The sequence below is a fragment of the Bos mutus genome, chromosome 10 (genome assembly GCF_027580195.1).
Source record: "Bos mutus isolate GX-2022 chromosome 10, NWIPB_WYAK_1.1, whole genome shotgun sequence".
Classification (NCBI taxonomy): Eukaryota; Metazoa; Chordata; class Mammalia; order Artiodactyla; family Bovidae; genus Bos; species Bos mutus.
Window position 1 is genome coordinate 62,622,485 of NC_091626.1, and position 18,979 is coordinate 62,641,463.

Consider the following 18,979-nt stretch of genomic DNA (forward strand, 5'->3'; position numbering starts at 1 on the left):
TAAAGAATATTTCTTTTGGACAGATGCTTGATTTGCCAGGGTAGCTGTCCTGTAGATTCTTCAGCTCAGAGTATCCTGTATATGGTGAGCTAGAAACTGAATTCAGACATGTGAGGAGAATCTCCTAAGGAGGAAATACTGGAGAGAGAAAAGACCACAGCAGAAGGAAACAAACAAACAAAAACATAGTGATGATGCTTTGCTTCCTACTATGTGGAGGACTGGTACATTTCTGCCTAAAAAGCTACTGCCATAATCTAATAAGTGTAGAGTCCTTTTCCTTAATAAAGCTTTCCTGTTCTTGGGGAAGAAACTGTTCATTATTACTTGAATTATTTCAGTTAGATGGCGGGAATGGTAGATTTTGTTATATACTCTGAAACATTTGGTCCAGCCTAGAGAATTCGTGAAAGACATGTATGTTTGAACTCTGATTGCCTGGACCATGCCATCTTTGGGTATGTGTTTATTTTTGTATATGCATCTTGTATGTATTTTGATTGCTAAAGATTTCCAGGTGGCTCAGTGGTAAAGAATGTGCCTGCCAATGCAGGAAATGCATGTTCAGTCCCTGGGTTGGCAAGATCCCCTGGAGAAGGAAATGGCAACCCATTCTAGTATTTTGCCTGAGAAATCCTCTGACAGAGGAGCCTGGGGTTGCCAAGTCAGACACGACTGAGCAGAAAGCACAGAGTACAGTTTTGAACAGCAGAGGGAGCTGAAGGACTTTAGCTTAATTGGAAAACTTTAGAAATTTAGAGCTTTATGTTAAGACTCAGACTAGCAGGAATCCAAAATAGGAAAGTCCCATCCTTAAAGAGTCTTACCTAAAAGTATGGTTTTCCTGTTTTTTGAAATAGTTACGTTATGCAGTAGGGGTTCCACCACTGTACTTAAGAATATGTTCTTCACCTTAATTTTTTTCAGTTAATTATTTGTTTTTCAGAAACTCTTAATTGCCTTTCATTATTAATTAAGTGTCTGCTTAGAAAAAAGAAGAAAAACCAATGACTTTCCTGGTGGTCCAGTGGCTGAGACTCCAAATTCGCAATGTGGAAAGCACGGGTTTGATCCCTGGTCAGGGAACTATACCCCACGTGCCACAGCTAAGACCCAGGGCAGCCAAGTAAATTAAAAAAACAAAAAACTGTTCCCATCCGTCTCATTTTTTCTATTCCTTCCTCCCAGGCTTTAGCCAAGAGTTATTATCGCTCTAGTTTTCTGTATTTCAGTTTCTTGTGGATTGCCTCCTCAGCCCTTTTCTGATTACTTTGTGAGTATAATGCTTTCATTCGGTATGAGTTTTGACTCCGGCCCTTTTGTTTCGCCCTTAGTACCTGATCTAGACCTAGGCAAAACTGCAGATGCATGAAGGCGGTTTGTTTTCCACACCCTTGTGCCTATCTTGGTTCTATCTATGGACATTTTGCCCATTTTTTCAGTGTCTTCTTTCCTCTCCTCTCCTCCCTTTTTCCTTTTTTTCATTCTAAAAATAATAATTGTAAAAATTCCTTATGTTGCTGTAGACTTTACAGTTTTAGAGATTGATGAAGAGCTTCATATCACTTGATATATCATATTTCCTTTGTAGGATTGCTGCATTCTCAAAGAGAACACAGGAGCATCTGGCCCTGTGTGTGGTAGGTTTTGGCCAGGGGCCTTCCTTTATTATCTCATTTGTTGATCAGGCAGACCACCACTTGATTCAAGGTCAAATGAATTCAGTTTCTAGGCAGTTAACCAATCTTCTTTCTGCCACAAATTTGTGTTGAGAAGGGTAGGAGGCTGTGATCCTAGTCTGTAGAGTACCACAAGGTTTATAGAAATTAAAAACTCAGTTAACAGAATAAATCTTGTTGGTTTCTCAAGAATTTCTCTATTTCAGTCAGCATGGTACCCCTCCTTGAGCTTATTTTCTATCTTTTATCCTGAGGATGATGAGGGCAGCACCCAGAAGTACATGCTCCATGTGTTCCCAGCTGGAGGTCCTGGCAACTCTTTATGAATTTTCCTGATGTGTATGACATTAGAGTATCCCCAAATGCCAAAAGCCACGAGACTTCCATCAAACAGGAGCCCCATATCTGTTTTCCCTATGGTCAGCTTTGCTGTGGCTTTTCCCCATTGGTTTTTTTTTTTTTTTTTCCTTCTGTTTCTGAGCTCCAAAATCACTGCAGATGGTGACTGCAGCCATGAAATTAAAAGATGCTTACTCCTTGGAAGGAAAGTTATGACCAACCTAGATAGCATATTCAAAAGCAGAGACATTACTTTGCCAACAAAGGTTCATCTAGTCAAGGCTATGGTTTTTCCTGTGGTCATGTATGGATGTGAGAGTTGGACTGTGAAGAAAGCTGAGCGCCGAAGAATTGATGCTTTTGAACTGTGGTGTTGGAGAAGACTCTTGAGAGTCCCTTGGACCACAAGGAGATCCAACCAGTCCATTCTGAAGGAGATCAGCCCTGGGATTTCTTTGGAAGGAATGATGCGAAAGCTGAAACTCCAGTACTTTGGCCACCTCATGCGAAGAGTTGACTCATTGGAAAAGACTCTGATGCTGGTAGGGATTGGGGGCAAGAGGAGAAGGGGACGACAGAGGATGAGATGGCTGGATGGCATCACTGACTCGATGGACGTGAGTCTGAGTGAACTCCAGGAGTTGGTGATGGACATGGAGGCCTGGCATGCTGCGATTCATGGGGTCGCAAAGAGTCGGACACGACTGAGCGACTGATCTGATCTGATCTGTTTCTGAGAGTAGCACATGAAAGTATCCAGAATTGATAATAGCTCTTTTAGGGGATTATTTATTGGATAAGGCCCTTACCACTTTGAAAGGTTGTAGCTTTGGCATTTGGCTGTCTTTTGGAAAATGTCCCAAGCACCTTTGGTCATCCACCTGTCTCTGTTTGAGTTAGGGTTCTGTGATGTAAGAATTGTGATTGCCTAGTCTGTTTTACTAACGTTATTCTCATTTTTTCAAGAATGAGTTGAGAGTTTAGGAATAATAACTCTAGACTAGCATTTCCCAAACCATTCTATGGCATAGGTGTTCTCTGGGGAAAAAGGGGAAGGAGTGAGGGGTTTCTGTGGATGCATAGAAAATTTATGCAGATTTGGAAAAATTTTTTGAATTTAATAAATTTGTTTGTTTAGTGCAGAATTTCTCAGAGCCCTTAATGTGCTAGTGTCCATTATGACTCTCTGAAGTAATTCTCTAATTTATTTGATCAATATAGTATACAGTGTTCTCATAGCTTTTTGACCACAACCCCACCCCCTGCCACCCCCCGTATTTACATACCAGTATCTTGTGGTATATATAGTTAGCAAGTGCTGGTCTAAATACATTTGAGGTTTTTTTGGTCCTCATAGATCAGCTCACTGAGGGACAATAATCCAGGAAACAGTTTCTTGACCTTGTCTTCTTTCTGCATCTTCATGCTCATTCCTCATCACCAAGCTGAATTGCATTTTCTTTGAAAACCTGTGTAGACCTAGTAATTTTTATTTCAACCAAAACTAATCTCTTTTGTGACTTGGGACCATATTTTACTTCTCCATCTTGTTCCTAAATTTTTCCGTCCCCAAAGGAAGTCAGTAATTTACTTCCTGAGCTTTCATTCTTGGCCTTTCTTTGATAAGTTAAAGTGCACTATTTTGGGCATAGTATGATTATTTAGTTCCTTAAAAGAAATAACAGAAAAGGTTTTATTGGTGGTTGTTTAAAATCAAGTGCACTACACTATAAAAATATGTGCTTATGTAGGAGAGTGTTTTGCTTATGTTCTCCTCTAGGAGTTTTATAGTTTCTGGTCTTACATTTAGATCTTTAATCCATTTTGAGTTTATTTTTGTGTATGGTGTTAGAAAGTGTTCTAGTTTCATTCTTTTCCTGGCTTCCCTGGTGGCTCAGAGGTTAAAGCGTCTGCCTCCAATGCGGGAGACCCAGGTTCGATCCCTGGGTTCAACCCCTGGGTCAGGAAGATCCCCTGGAGAAGGAAATGGCAACCCACTCCAGTATTCTTGCTTGGAGAATCCCATGGACAGAGGAGCTTGGTAGGCTACAGTCCACGGGGTTGCAAAGAGTCAGACTCGACTGAGTGACTTCACTTTCACTTTCACTTCATTCTTTTACAAGTGGTTGACCAGTTTTCCCAGCACCACTTGTTAAAGAGATTGTCTTTTCTCCATTGTATATTCTTGCCTCCTTTGTCAAAGATAAGGTGTCCATAGGTGCGTGGATTTGTCTCTGGGCTTTCTACTTTGTTCCATTGATCTATATTTCTGTCTTTGTGCCAGTACCATACTGTCTTGATGACTGTGGCTTTGTAGTAGAGCCTGAAGTCAGACAGGTTGATTCCTCCAGTTCCATTCTTCTTTCTCAAGATTGCTTTGGCCATTCAAAGTTTTTTGTATTTCCATACAAATTGTGAAATTATTTGTTCTAGCTCTGTGAAAAATACCATTGGTAGCTTGATAGGGATTGCATTGAATCTATAGATTGCTTTGGGTAGTATACTCATTTTCACTATATTGATTCTTCCGATCCATGAACATGGTATATTTCTCCATCTATTAGTGTCCTCTTTGATTTCTTTCACCACTGTTTTATAGTTTTCTATATATAGGTCTTTAGTTTCTTTAGGTAGGTATATTCCTAAGTATTTTATTCTTTTCGTTGCAGTGGTGAATGGAATTATTTCCTTAATTTCTGTTTCTATTTTCTCATTATTAGTGTATAGGAATGCAAGGGATTTCTGTGTGTTGATTTTATATCCTGCAACTTTACTATATTCATTGATTAGCTCTAGTAATTTTCTGGTGGAGTCTTTAAGGTTTTCACAACAGGATCCTCTATGACCCACCTCCCAGAATATTGGAAATAAAAGCAAAAATAAATAAATGGGACCTAATTAAAATTAAAAGCTTCTGCACAACAAAGGAAACTATAAGAAAGGTGAAAAGACAGCCTTCAGAATGGGAGAAAATAATAGCAAATGAAGCAACTGACGAACAACTAATCTCAAAAATATATTAGCAAGTCCTGCAGCTCAATTCCAGAAAAATAAACGACCCATTCAAAAAATGGGCCAAAGAACTAAATAGACATTTCTTCAAAAAGACATACAGATGGCTAACAAACAGATGAAAAGATGCTCAACATAACTCATTATCAGAGAAATGCAAATCAAAACCACAATGAGGTACCACTTCATGCCAGTCAGAATGGCTGCAATCCAGACATCTACAAGCAATAAATGCTGGAGAGAGTGTGGAGAAAAGGGAACCCTCTTATACTGTTGGTGGGAATGCAAACTAGTACAGCCACTATGGAGAACAATGTGGAGATTCCTTAAAAAACTGGAAATAGAACTGCCTTATGACCCAGCAATCCCACTGCTGGGCATACACACTGAGGAAACCAGAATTGAAAGAGACACATGTACCCCAGTGTTCATCACAGCACTGTTTATAATAGCCAGGACATGGAAGCAGCCTAGATGTCCCTCAGCAGACGAATGGATAAGAAAGCTGTGGTACATATATACAATGGAGTATTACTCAGCTATTAAAAAGAATACATTTGAATCAGTTCTAATGAGGTGGATGAAACTGGATCCTATTATACAGAGTGAAGTAAGCCAGAAAGAAAAACAGCAATACAGTATACTAACACATATATATGGAATTTAGAAAGATGGTAACGATAACCCTGTATGCGAGACAGCAAAAGAGACACAGATGTATAGAACAGTCTTTTGGACTCTGGGAGAGGGTGGGATGATTTGGGAGAATGGCATTGAAACATGTACAATATCTTGTAAGAAACGAATCGCCAGTCCAGGTTCTATTCAGGATACAGGATGCTTGGGGCTGGTGCACTGGGATGACCCAGAGGGATGGTACGGGGTGGGAGGGGGGTTGGGGGTTCAGGATGGGTAACACGTGTACACCTGTGGCAGATTCATGTTGATGTATGGCAAAACCAATACAATATTGTAATTAGCCTCCAAATAAAATAAGTAATTAAATTAAATTTAAAATTTTAATTAATTTAATATTAAATTAAGTATTTAACCTAAGTATTAAATCAACATTAATTATTTAATTTAAATATTAAATTAATATTAATTTAAATAATTTAATTTAAATATTTAAAAAATATATATGTGTGTGCTTAAAATGCTTTCCCCTGAGCTAAGAACTCGTCTTCCTTTTATCTTCTAAAAGTAGTATGGCTGGCATGGCTGATTTGTGCCAGGAAAAAATCCTGCTAGACTGTCAGTTGTCCTGAGTAATGGCCACGGATCAACCTAAACAAGTTAGGAGCAATGCAGAAAAAGCTGTAGCCTCAACTCAGGAAAGAAAGGTAGGTGAGAGCAGTCTAGTGAAGACTTCTTCTGTATTCCCCTGGAAGCAGCCCGTGCCTTGCCAGGGTTTTATCTGCCAGCAGCAGATGTAAGCTCTCAAAATCAGCAGGGAGGATGTTGACTGCAGCAGTGCGTCAAGGCTGTGGTTTGTAACCTCAATAGTAAGGCAGTTAAAACCTTTTTTTTTCTTTTTTAACAAAGACATTTTGATTGCCAAATCCATAACCATTAGCAGCTGTGGTTTGAACAGTTCTCTAGATCTAACAAGTTTTCAAACAGAAAGTTGAGTTGGAGGCTTTTGTTTCTCTGTGTCTGTATTGTGTTTGTGATATTTATATCTCTGCCTTCAATAGAAAATCTGATTTGTCTGAAATCTCCGAGGTCATTGATTATTCTACTTCTGTACTGAATCCATTCCTCTCCTGTTAGCTTACTGATTTTTCAGTCCATTTGATCTTAAGGCTTTTGTAAGAGCCAAGATCCTGTATTTAAAGAATTAATGCTGGACCAGTTCTGCTGGGTTCCTATAAATTGACATCAGCAATTTAAGTACTGTTTTCCAGTGGGGAAGAGAGTCTTACTTGTTCCTTTTTCTGTAAGAGTATGCATATGATACAGATCTTCAGGAAGATTGCATATATCACTTCATGTGTGGAAACCATCAGCTTCTATCACCAAAGGATTGTCTGTAAGACTTGAGAGGTGAGAAATTAAATAGTAGTCAATATTCAAACCAGGCATTGGCATTGAAAAATGCAGAATCCTCAAATTCCCTTTTAAATTATGTAAAAATGTTTTCTCTGTTTTACTAAGAAAACCTGCCAGTTCATAGGCCTAGAATGTATGGTTTCTAAGGCGTCTTGAGGGCTGCCTCTGAGCCCCAACAAAGAGGGGAACTGTGTCTGCAACGACTAGCCCAGTCAGCCCTAGGCAATTTTTTAAGATCTCAACTCACTTGAGGGAGACAGGGAATGTATTTTCAGAGTTCTCATGAAGACTAGAACATTTCCTTGAGTTTCTAGGTCAGAACAGACTGTCCTTTGAGTTGTTTGCAACCTGGGTATCAAGTGCCCACTTGATGAGGTGAGGACAACCATATACATTTAAAAATATTCCAGGAAGCACTATGCTTCCTGTTGTACTTATCCTGAAGAGAAGAAGGGGATATGAACACTTTTCTGTGCATTTATATGAATTCTTTAATGTGTATCTTTTCATCTGAAAATGAACATATAATTCTTAAGATTTTCTTTATTATTTATACATTAATCATTGCTTGACTGCCTTTGTTTTAGGCACTAAGAGAAACAAAAAGGTGAATCAGCCATGGGTTCTGTTCTCAGAGTGTTTGAAAGACCACCAGGTAGATAAGATATATCTACAACCAGATTTGTAAACAACCAAATAACAAAATAGAAAACAAAGATAACTGTCTTAAGAGAAGTAAAGACTGCTTCTGAGGAATTTAAAGGAGAGAGAGGTTGCTTCCAGCTGGGAGGAGGACTTCATTAGGAATGTGGTTGCTTTTTAGTTTTCCCCATGGGGACTCGGTATTTCTTCAGGATAAACCCTGAGAGGTAGAACTTAGAGTCTGAGGTACAGACATTTAAAAGTTGTTACAAACTGCTAAGTTACCATTCTTTTTTCTTTTAAGTTACCACTCTTAAAGAAAAATCTAATTTAAAATTCTGCCAATGGTGTGAGTCTTTCCTATACCAATACCCTAACCAAAACTGATTATTAATAGTCAATTTAATGTCTGCTAATAAAGTGGGTGAAAAACATACTTTGTTATTTTCATTCAATTTTCCTGACCATTTGATGACATTTTTGGTAAAGAATCCATGTTCAATGCTGGAGACCTGAGTTTGATTCCTGGGTTGGGAAGATCCCCTGAAGAAGGACATGGCAGCCCACTCTTTATTCTTGCCTGGTGAATCCCTGTGGACAGAGGAGCCTGGTGGGCTGCAGTCTGTGGGGTTGCAAAGAGTCAGACATGACTGAGCGGTTAAACACAAGCATACAATCATCTTTTCAAATATTTACTGGCCATTTATATATTTATTTTTATTGAAGAATAGTTGATTTGTGGTGTATTAATTTTGGCTGTATAGCAGAGTGACTCAGTTAACACATGTATTTATTCTTTTTAATATTCTTTTTCAATATGGCTTATGCCAGAATCTTAAATATAGTTTGCTTTGCTATACATTAGGACATTGTTGTTCATCCATTCTATATGTAATAGTTTGTGTCTACTAACCCCAAACTTCCAGTCCCTACCCCCTCCACCCTCCTTCTCTTTTGGCAACCACAAGCATGTCTGTGTGTCTGTTTTGTAGATAGGTTAGTTTGTGGCATATTTTAAGTTCCACAAGTAATCCCTGGTAGCTCCGTCGGTAGAGAATCTGCCTGCAGTGCAGGAGCCCCGGGTTCGATCCCTGGGTCAGGAAGATCCCCTGGAGAAGGAAATAACAAACCACCCCTGTATCCTTTCCTGGAGAACCCCATGGACAGAGGAGCCTTGTGGGGTTGCAGAGAATCAGGCATGACTGAGTGACTCACTTTGGTGTGGTGGTTGAGGCATTAAGTCGTGTCCGACTCTTACGACTCCATGGTCTATAGCTTGCCAGGCTCCTCTGTCCGTGGGATTCTCCAGGCAAGAATACTGGAGTGGGTTGCCATTTCCTTCTCCAGAGTGACTCACTTTAGGTTCTGCATATAAGTGATATCATACAGTATTTGTATTTCTCTTTCTGACTACTTAGTACAATAATCTCTTGTTGTGTCCATGTTGCTGCAATTGGCATTATTTTACTCTCTATAGCTGAGTAGTATTCCATTGTATATGTATATACAATTATATATAATTTGTGTGTATATATATATATATATAGTACATCTTCTTTATTCACTCATCTGTCGATGGACACTTAGGTTGTTTCCACGTTTTGGCTATTGTGAACAGTGCTGCTATGAACATAGGGTGCATATATCTTTTGAATTATTGTTTTGTCTGGATGTATGCCCAGGAGTGGGATTGCTGGATCATCTGATAATTCTGTTTTTAGTTTTCTGGGGAACCTCTCTAGTGTTCTGAATAGTGGCGGCACCAGCTTAGTTCCCACCAACAATGTAGCAGGATTCTCTTTTCTCCACACTTTCTCCAGCGTTTGTTATTTGCAGACTGTTGTCTACAGTAGTCAGAATGATGGCCATTCTGACCAGGGTAAGGTTGTGGCTCATTACAGTTTTGACTTGCATTTCTCTAATAATTAGCAATATTGAACATTTTAGGATTTTGGCTTTTGAATTAGCCTTGAAGCGTAGTAATAATAAAAACTATGACTTTTTGATTAGTTATTATGTGCCCAACCTATTATGTTATTTTTTAATCCTCATAACAACTTAATACCAAACAAAGTATCATTACCCCTCTTTTAGAGATGAGAGAATTTAAGATTCAAGGTTAAAATAACTTGTATACTGTCAATCAGTAAATGGTAGAATTGGAGTTTCTGTTTAAGTCTTCCTACTTATAGGTAGAAAAGTATATTCTAAGTAGAGAATAATTTGAGGTGAGAAGTCATGAGCTTGTATGGAGAATAATAGCAGACCAGTTTGTTGAATGGAAATGTATGCTGTGGTCAGATGGTAGATAACTTTGAGGATAGGCTGCAGAGGTTAGACTTTTCTCTCTAGTCAGTTGTGGGATGGGGAGGGATGTTTTGAAAATCACTGGAACCAGAAAATGAATATGGCAGCAATGTGGAAGATGAATTGTTGTGAAGAGACTGAAGGTAGGAAGTCTAGTGAGAAGGCCCTTGTCATCCAGGTTGGATATATTTTTAAAATCTGTTCTAGAGACTTTCCTGGCAGTCCAGTGGTTAAGACTTTGCATTCCAGTGCAAGGGGTACAGGTTTGATCCCTGGTCAGGGAACTAAGATCCCACATGCCTCTCAGCCAAAAAACATAAAACAGAAACAGTATTGTAACAAATTCAATGAAGACTTTTAAAAATGGTCCACATCCAAAAAAAGAAAAAAATTCTTAAAAAAAAAAATCTGTTCTAGGAAATGCCTGTGGAATTAGACAGAAGGGGTGGGGACAAATGGAAGGGTTTATGCAGGTAGATTCAGTAACTTAATATGACACCTTCATTTTACCTGTAAGTAAACTCAGACTTCCCTGGCGGCTCAGTGGTAAAGATTCCACCTGCCAATGCAAGAGATGCAAATTCAATTCTTGGGTTGGGAGGATCCCCCAGAGAAAGAAATGGCAGTCTACTCCAGTATTCTTACCTGAGAAATCCAATTGCTGGAGAAGGCTGGTGGGCTACAATCCATGGGGTCTCAAGAGTCAGACATGACTTGCAACTGAACAGCAACACTACCACCACCACCCAGGCTTAGAGAGAAAGCAGTCTGTTTGATCTAGAAGGAATCTGCTGTAACTTTACAATCTTGCTGTCTTTCTTCAGTCTGTTGAAAGGCTTCTTAATTTGTCGAGTATACTGTATGAACCAAGGGGCAAATTATCTTCTAATTTAAGATTTTATTGCTCAAAATATTATATAATCACACAGTCAACAAGCATTTATTGACCACTGTGTCATGTGCAGGCACTGTGCACATTAAGAATCCAGAGTTTTAACAAGATATTCATCTTTTCTTGATCTTTTAAGTCTGCTGGAAGAGACTGTGACAAGAAAACCCAACCATGATAATTATCTTATGTCCAAAGGAATACATAAAGGAGGAAATCTAACTCCTAACTCACCTTGACTTGGAGGCAGGTGGGGAAGGTTAAGAAATCTAAAAAAGGTGATCCTTGAAGAGAGCAGAATTTATATCTTCCTCAACGTACCATCCTATATCTTCATGCTTATGTCCATCATGAGAGTTCTGTTCAATCTTTGAAAGAGCAAAGAGTTCTTTGTTCATTGCCTCCTGTAGAGTCTTTCCTGACCTCAGCCTATTTCCTCCCTGACAGGGTTAATTGCATCCTTCTCTGGGCTCCTGTGTTCATATTTCTATTTACATCTTTAACCTTTTTTTTTTTCCCTGTTATTATATATTCACATGTAGTTCCTTTAGATCACTATCTGTGTCTAACCTTGTTATCTCCAGTGCCCTCGCATATAGCCTGGTGTGTGGTAGGTGTTCACTTAAAGTGATAACAATAAATTGAGGGGCAGGTATTGGTTGGTAAATGAGAAGCCTTAAATGCCATGTGAGGGAATTTAGTATTCTGAAGGCACTTTAGAAAAATTGTTTTGACAGAAGTGGGAAGGAATGGACTAGATGGGGCAAGCTGAAAACAAGTAGATAATTTAGGAAATTATCATGATTTTCCAGGTGGAGGCATGATGGAGGCCAGCAGCAGTGCTCTAGCTGTCAAGTTGGAAAGAAAGGACCAGATGATTGGAATGTTTAGAAGATAAAGTCTATAGGACTTGGTGATTTGATTGGCTGTGAAGGGTGAGAGAAAGAAGTCCAGGTTAGATTTTGGTTTCTAGCTGTGGTGAGGGGTAAATGGTAGTTCCATTAGTCTGCATGGGTTATACATGAGAAGTGAAGTTGCTCAGTCGTGTATGACTGTTTGCGATCCCATTGACTCTAGCCTGCCAGGCACCTTCATCCATGGCATTTTCCAGGCAAGAGTACTGGAGTGGGTTGCCATTTCCTTCTCCAGGGGATCTTCCCTACCCAGGGATTGAACCCAGGTCTCCAGCATTGCAGGCAGACGCTTTAACCTCTGAGCCACCAGGGAAGTGTACAGAAGAAAAGAATTTTCTTTTAAGGAAAATGACTTTTTATTTATTTAATTTTTATGATTTATTTTGGCTGTGCTGGGTTTTTGTTGCAGTGCCCGGGCTTTTCTAGAGTGCATGGGCTTAGCTGCCTTATGTGAGATCTTAGTTCCCAGATTAGGAATCGAACCCAGGCCCACTGCATTGGGAGCATGAAGTCTTGTCCACTGAACCACCAAGGAAGTCCCTGAAAATGACTTTCTAAAACAAAGGAGCTGTAACAAAGGAAACCTATATTGTAGCCATGAAGGAGAGAGGTTCTGTAGTATGTGATCTGTGCACATAATACAAAAATCAGTAGTACAAAAATTTAGAGCCATACAAAAATCACTTTTTCTGTGATTTTTCGTTTGGAGTGTTTAAAATATTTTAATCCGTTTTGTTCTAAAAGACAAAACTCCCTTTATTTGATAAAGGGGTATTGTTGCTGTTAATAACACTATATTACTTGATAATGATCTTACCTTGATATGTCACTCATGTCAAAGGATTCTGTGAACTCTGCCTCAGTAATTGTTCTCAGTTGAGTCAGACCAGCCATTGGGAGATAAAAATATAAAGTCGGCAGAGCCCTTAAAACAAGAGGAGTCCTAGCATTCTGAGATATTAGGGTAGATTTGAATGGTTAAGGGCCTTACAATGTAGTATCTTTGCATGCGCGCTCAGTCATGTCTGACTCTTTGTGACCCCACAGACTGTAGCCTGCCAGGCTCCTCTGTCTATGGGATTTCATGCCTTCATCCATGATATTTTCCAGGCAAGAATACTAGAGTAGGTTGCCATTTCCTCCTCCTGGGTCAGGGGATCTTCCTGACCCAGGGATTGAACCTTGGCAGGTGGATTCTTTACTACTTAGCCACTTGGGATTAAGAGCAATTTTCTTTCGGTTCTTACTAGTTAGAGTGAAAGCCTGCTCTATGAAAATTAAGACCAACAATAATTGTTACGAATGGATGATTTTCATTTTGGTCTTGAAGAATCAGGGCAGAAAAGCTATGAGGTTAGTTTTAGAGCAAACATAAGTCCTTCTGTTCTCTTGTGTGTAGAGGTTCCAGTATAGATAGGATTCACAAGGGGACAGAAAGTCACACTGGGAATTTTAACGGCAACCCACTCCAGTATTCTTGCCTGGAGAATCCCATGGACAGAGGGACCTGGCGGGCTTCAGTCCATGGGGTTGCAAAAGAGCTGGACACAACTTAGTGACCAAACAACAAACAAGGAAGGGACCAGGATACCAGTGCTGTGTGGCCTCAGCCAGATCATCCTCCACAAGTGTCTGAAAGACTCCAAGCTGACTATCACCTATCCTTATTCCTCCCAACTGGCGCAAATATGAATGGTCTGTGTGGCATTGAGCTGGAACCCCTTGTATTTGGTATTAGGCACATGATTTGCATTGGGTACTGGTACATGAGTTCAGCTGTCCCACTTAGGGACAGTTGGCATGATCTTTATCCAACTCCAGTCAAATATGCAGTAGTCATCTCATCAAAGTATCATGATCAATATGTTAACTCTGATGTGAGAAAACACTTATCCTCCAGTACAGTGGGGCCCAGGGTACTACTTATCCTATGAACACCTTGAATTGCTTTGAAGGAAAATGAGAACAACTATTTTTTTTTTTTTTTTTTAATGAGGGCTGTTTATCAGAGAACACAGTTGCTTTCAGGATATACTTCTTTGGATCTGTTGTGCTTGTGGTCTTTTTATCAGACTCATTTCCTTCTCTCTTTCTGAGTATTATCACCTCAATCTTCTTGGAGTTGGCTTTCAGCTAACTAGATTTCAGAGCCTGATTTCATGTCCTCTCTAGTTCCCCAAAGTTCAAACCAAGAAAACCTCCAGCAAACATACGTTCTTTGTCAATGAGTTTCTTCTTAACTGTTTCCTTTAGCTGTTAGTCCTTGCAGACAGGTGTAAGATTTACATGTGGGTCATGGGTCATCTGGGGATTTGTTGGGAAGAGTGACACCGTGTAGGACTTTCTGATCATTTCAGTACAAGGATTAAATGGAGGCTTGTGGAATTGGTGAAAATGCCCACTTGGCTCTGAGACTGTAGTGGTTGCCAAGAGCCACTAAACTTTTTTTTTTTTCCCTCTTATGAAAATGGCAAGAGAAATGTTTTCTAGATGGCTGATCAACAGTTTCCCTCTGGAGAGGAGAAGAAAATGGCTGTTTAGTAGTTAATTACCTGTTATGTTAGCTATGAAACTTATGAGGCATGAAAGAAGAGTAAGCCCACCTCTCCCGCTCCTCAGGCTGGAAACCAGGTGATAGGAGTCATGTTGGTGAAGGCAGGAACAGCAGCAGCGTCCTGAGGAGTCTGTTACTGAATGTAAATAGTTGCTTTGAATTGCTTGGTCTTATAACCCTCATTCCCTAGCCTGTCTATTGCACTATCTCAATGACCCTTAATCTAATACCCTCTCTAAATTGGATATGACATTGAGAGTTTATTTACGTTCTTCACAAATATGAACCTTCTTTTTCTTAATTTGCTCTTTCTCTAGGTCAGCTGCATTTTAGTCTTTTGACTCTCAAACCAAAACTCTCTTTATTGCAAGTCTCTGACTTTTTGGTGTTTAATGTGGTCTATTAGTGTCCCAGAGTCAGTTTCAGAGATTATACATTTCTGCAGGTACAGGGTCTGCCAAGCTGGCTTTGCTTTAATGCATTTTACCATAAAAAATAATCCCTTCTTCCAATACATAGGCCTTACTTTTCTTTATTCCCGTAGGCGTCTTTGCTCTTTAGCTCTGTTTCTTGTAAGCCTCCTGAAGTTTAGTAATAGAACTTGGGAACAGGAATATTCAAATGAAACTTGGACTTAGATTTAATTGGGAAAGTTAATTTTGGTGTTTATCTTTATTAGAAGGCATGAATGGGTCCAGAGAACCACTTGTTCTATAATTTCATTTATCCATCATTTTCCCCATTATTTGGCATTTTCTGACTTTGTTAATATATGTCAGGGTAGTTTTTATTAAACATAGGGCCTTACTGGATACTTCCCAAGACACAAAAGTTCTAATTTAGCTTGAGGAATAACAGATTATAGACTAATACTTGCTTTTAGCCAGAGTTTAGTCCTAAGAGTGTACAGTTCCCAGCATGTATGTATTTAACATGGTTAAGATAACCTAAAAGCACAGGTTGGCAAAATTTTTTGGTTTTTTTCATCCAACAAATATTTATTGATTGCCTACCATGTGCCAGGCATGATTCCAGGTGCTAAGGAGTAAGTAAAACAAAGATCGTTGCCTTCTTGGAGCTTTTATCCTAGTAAGGAAAGTCCAAATTTAAAAAATTTAAATAAGTGAATTGGTGGTGGTTTAGTCACTAAATCATGTCCAACTCTTGTGACTTCATGAACTGTAGCCCTCCAGGCCCCTTTGTCCACAGGATTTTCCAGGCAAGAATACTGGAGTAGGTTGCCATTTATGATGGTAAGTGCTGTAGAGAAAAAATAAAGAGATGGGGGCTAAGAATGCCAGAAGACCCACTATGAAGTTGACATTTAAACAAAGTTCTGAAGAAAGAAAGAGGAAACCAGGTAGATACCGAGCAGGGAAAGCATCCCAGGAAGAGGGGTAAGCTAGCACAGACGTCCAGAGGCAGGAACAAGGAACCCTGTACAGCTGGAGTGGAAAGTAGGGGAGAGTAGTAGGAGAAGGCATCAGAGAGGAAGCGGGGGCCAGATTGTCTGGGGACCTGTTGGTCATAGTGGGGACCTGTACGTCATAGTCAGGACTTAGTCTTTTATTCTGACTGAGACGAAAAGCCTTTGGAGAGTTTCAAACTTTGGAGTGACTTGATCCGATATATTGAATATGTTTAAGAAATAGCGCAGACTGCTGTGATGTGAATAGACAAGGGGAAGGTTAAGGGCAGAAACAGGCGGATGAGGAGGCTGTCAAATCCAGGGAGACATTGTGGCAGCCTGGACCAGGGCAGTAGCACTGGGCGTCTTAGGAAATGGTGGGATATTGGGTATCTTTCGAAAGTAGAGTTAACAGGATTCCCTGAGGGTTGGTTATGGGGTTCTTGACCTGCACAACTGGAAAGATTAGAATAACTGTTTTAAAGGGAGATGAATGAGAGAGAAGCAGGTTCGGAAAGAAAATCTAGGACCTTGATTTTTTTTTAAAAATTTATTTTTATTGTGGTAAATATACATAATATAAACTTAACCATTTTTAACCATACAGTTCAGAGGTGTTAAGTATATTCACAGTGTTGTACAGCCATCCATGTCTAGAGCTTTTCATCATCTCAGACAGGAACTCCGTACCCATTAAACAGTAATTCCTCTTTCCTCCACACCCCCCCACCCCAGCCCCTAGTAACCTCTATTGTACTTTCTTTCTCTATGAGTTTATCTTTTTTTTTTTTGGCTGTGCAGCTCAGTTCTTAGTTCCCTGATCAGGGATTGAACCCCAGGCCCTAGCAGTGAAAGCACCAAGTCCTCACCACTGGACTTGCAGGGAACTTCCAAACTTGTCTATTCTAAGCACCTCACATAAGTAGACTCAGAATATTTGTCCTTTTGTGTATGGTTTATTTGACTTAGCGTAATTTTTCTAGGTTCATTCATGGTGTAGCATGTATCTGAATTCCATTCGTTTTAAAGGCTGAATAGTATTCCATTGTATGTATATGCCATATTTTGTTTAATCTGTCTATTGTTAGACATTTGGATTGTGGAAACTACTGACTATTGTCAGTAATGCTGCTTTGAACATTGGTGTACAAATACTGAATCCCTGCTTTCAATTCTTTAGAGTATACCTAGAAGTAGAATTTATTTGGCAGCATGGAAATGAAAGATGACCTTCAGAAGAACTGTTCTGGTGGAATGATGGAAGAAAAGCCTCTTTATAGTGACTTCCAGAAAAAACAGAGGAATTTGAGGCAAAATGTATAGATAATCTTTTAATGAATTTTGTTGTGAGGGGAACCTGAAAATGGGGCAGTAGCTGAAGGAGAATGTGGGATCTGGGGAGTTTTTGTTTTATAACAGACATTATAGAAAGTGTGTTTGTTAACGGGATTGATCCAGTAGAGAGAGAACATTTATTGATACGGAAGAAGGAGGAGTGAAATGGCTTGTCGTTTTGGAAAAGCAGAGCTGTAAAGTCCTGGCAGGCTTGTCCTCTGCCTCAGCTCTCTCTGACACAGAGAAGAGAGAGCAGGAAAATCGAAGAGATGTGAATTGTGACTGTTGCTACTTTGGCGTCTGTAGAATTAGGTTTAAAGATCTTGATGGCAGCCTCTGGTTTTATTTGTGCCAGAGCACCTCAACAGTAACAGCTGGGCCCCATCCAAAGGATAAGGAAAAAAGAAAGTTTCTCCTTCCATCTTCATTTTTTTAATGCATTTTATATATTTATTGACTGCTCTGGGCCTTGGTTGCTGTGCAAGGATTTTCTCTAGTTGCAGCAAGGAGGGGCTACTCTAGTTGCTTTGCATGGGCTTCACATCATGGTCACTTCTCTTGTGGCGCATAGACTCTAGGGCACACGGTCTCAGTAATTGTGGCTCAGTGGCTTAGTTGCCCCGTAACATGTGGAATCTTCCCACACCAGGAATTGAACCTGTGTCCCCTGCATAAGCAGGCAGATTCTTAACCTCTGGACCACCAGGGAAGTCCCGACATTTGTATTTTCTTCCTTATTTCACTGAAACCTCCATTTTTACTGTAGAGCCTTAGATCTTTACAGGCTACATCTTAGCAGGTAAATAAGAGTGAAAAATAATTTCATGGTTTCACATTACCAGGAGAAAGGCTGCTTTGGTAATGAAGTCTGACCCATGGCCATAGTCAGCTTTAGAGTCATATTTATCGAACATACTAAACACAAGACATCCCAAGATAGGAAATGTTGAAATACCAAGTCAGTTGCACATTGCTGGAGAGCACTTTTCTGCCAACACCCACTTGTTCCTTAAGTTGTTATTGTGTGGCCGATATTCTTACTCTAGTTTCTGTGTCTGTCTTTGCAGAAGGAATAAAAGTCCTAAGTATTCACACAGATACATTTTGTGATAGGAGCTCCAAAGGAGGCTTCTAAATTATTTTCAGAATTGCTCTACCGTTACCTTTTCACCCTAAGTGAGTCTGGAATGCGTCCAGCAAAACAACTTTGGCATATTCATACCTTTCAGAATGAATCATCTTCCTTCCCTTTAGTGAGAGAAGGGCCCTGTTGATCATTTCTGGCAGAATTTCCACAAATGTTCTATTTTTCTTAAACCTTCCAGTGTTTGACTTGAGCTGAATCTGGAGGTGGGTGCCTGATGTTCCTACAGGAGACCTCTGAATCTCCCAATTCACAGTTGCCTATATTGAAAGATTAGTCAGTTTTGATTCTCTGGAAAGATGTCAGACATCTTTTTTTTTTTTTTCTTGTCATGGCTGAAGAAAGAAGTATTACAATTTAGGGCATACATTTCAGCTTCAACTTCTCATAAGGAAAATATGTCTGGGACTTTCATTGTTGATGAAAACAAGTGTTATTAAGCCCTTTTAGGAATTTCAGAAGTTGTTTCCATTATAGGAAGTCACAAGTGGTGGGCAAAAAAGACTGTATAAGAATACTGTGGTAAAGCTCGGGGGAAAGTGGAAGGTTTATTCTTGCTTGTTGAGCATTATCGTCTTTACCTGGCTATGTAATGGAGAGTATTACCATCATAATGTTGAGGTGGATTCTGGGAATCCTTTGATCGCCTGGAAATTCAAAGTTTGTCCCAACTGGCCTGAACTTTTAATTTTTATATTTTGCAG

At 39.6% G+C, this 18,979-nt stretch overlaps 1 protein-coding gene and 1 long non-coding RNA gene across 3 annotated transcripts in view; both read left to right on the forward strand.

Moving 5' to 3' along the window:
* TRIP4 (thyroid hormone receptor interactor 4) overlaps positions 1-18,979 on the forward strand; it is a 52,122-nt gene that overhangs the window by 26,541 nt on the left and 6,602 nt on the right. The window lies entirely within an intron of this gene.
* On the forward strand, positions 2-18,972 carry LOC138989403 (uncharacterized). 2 transcript variants are annotated; one of them, XR_011465668.1, is made up of 3 exons: positions 2-1,640; positions 6,235-6,373; positions 11,733-18,972. It is a non-coding gene; the product is annotated as an uncharacterized lncRNA (long non-coding RNA). The 2 variants fall into 2 exon arrangements; XR_011465667.1 differs by lacking the exon at positions 11,733-18,972 and adding an exon at positions 6,975-11,723.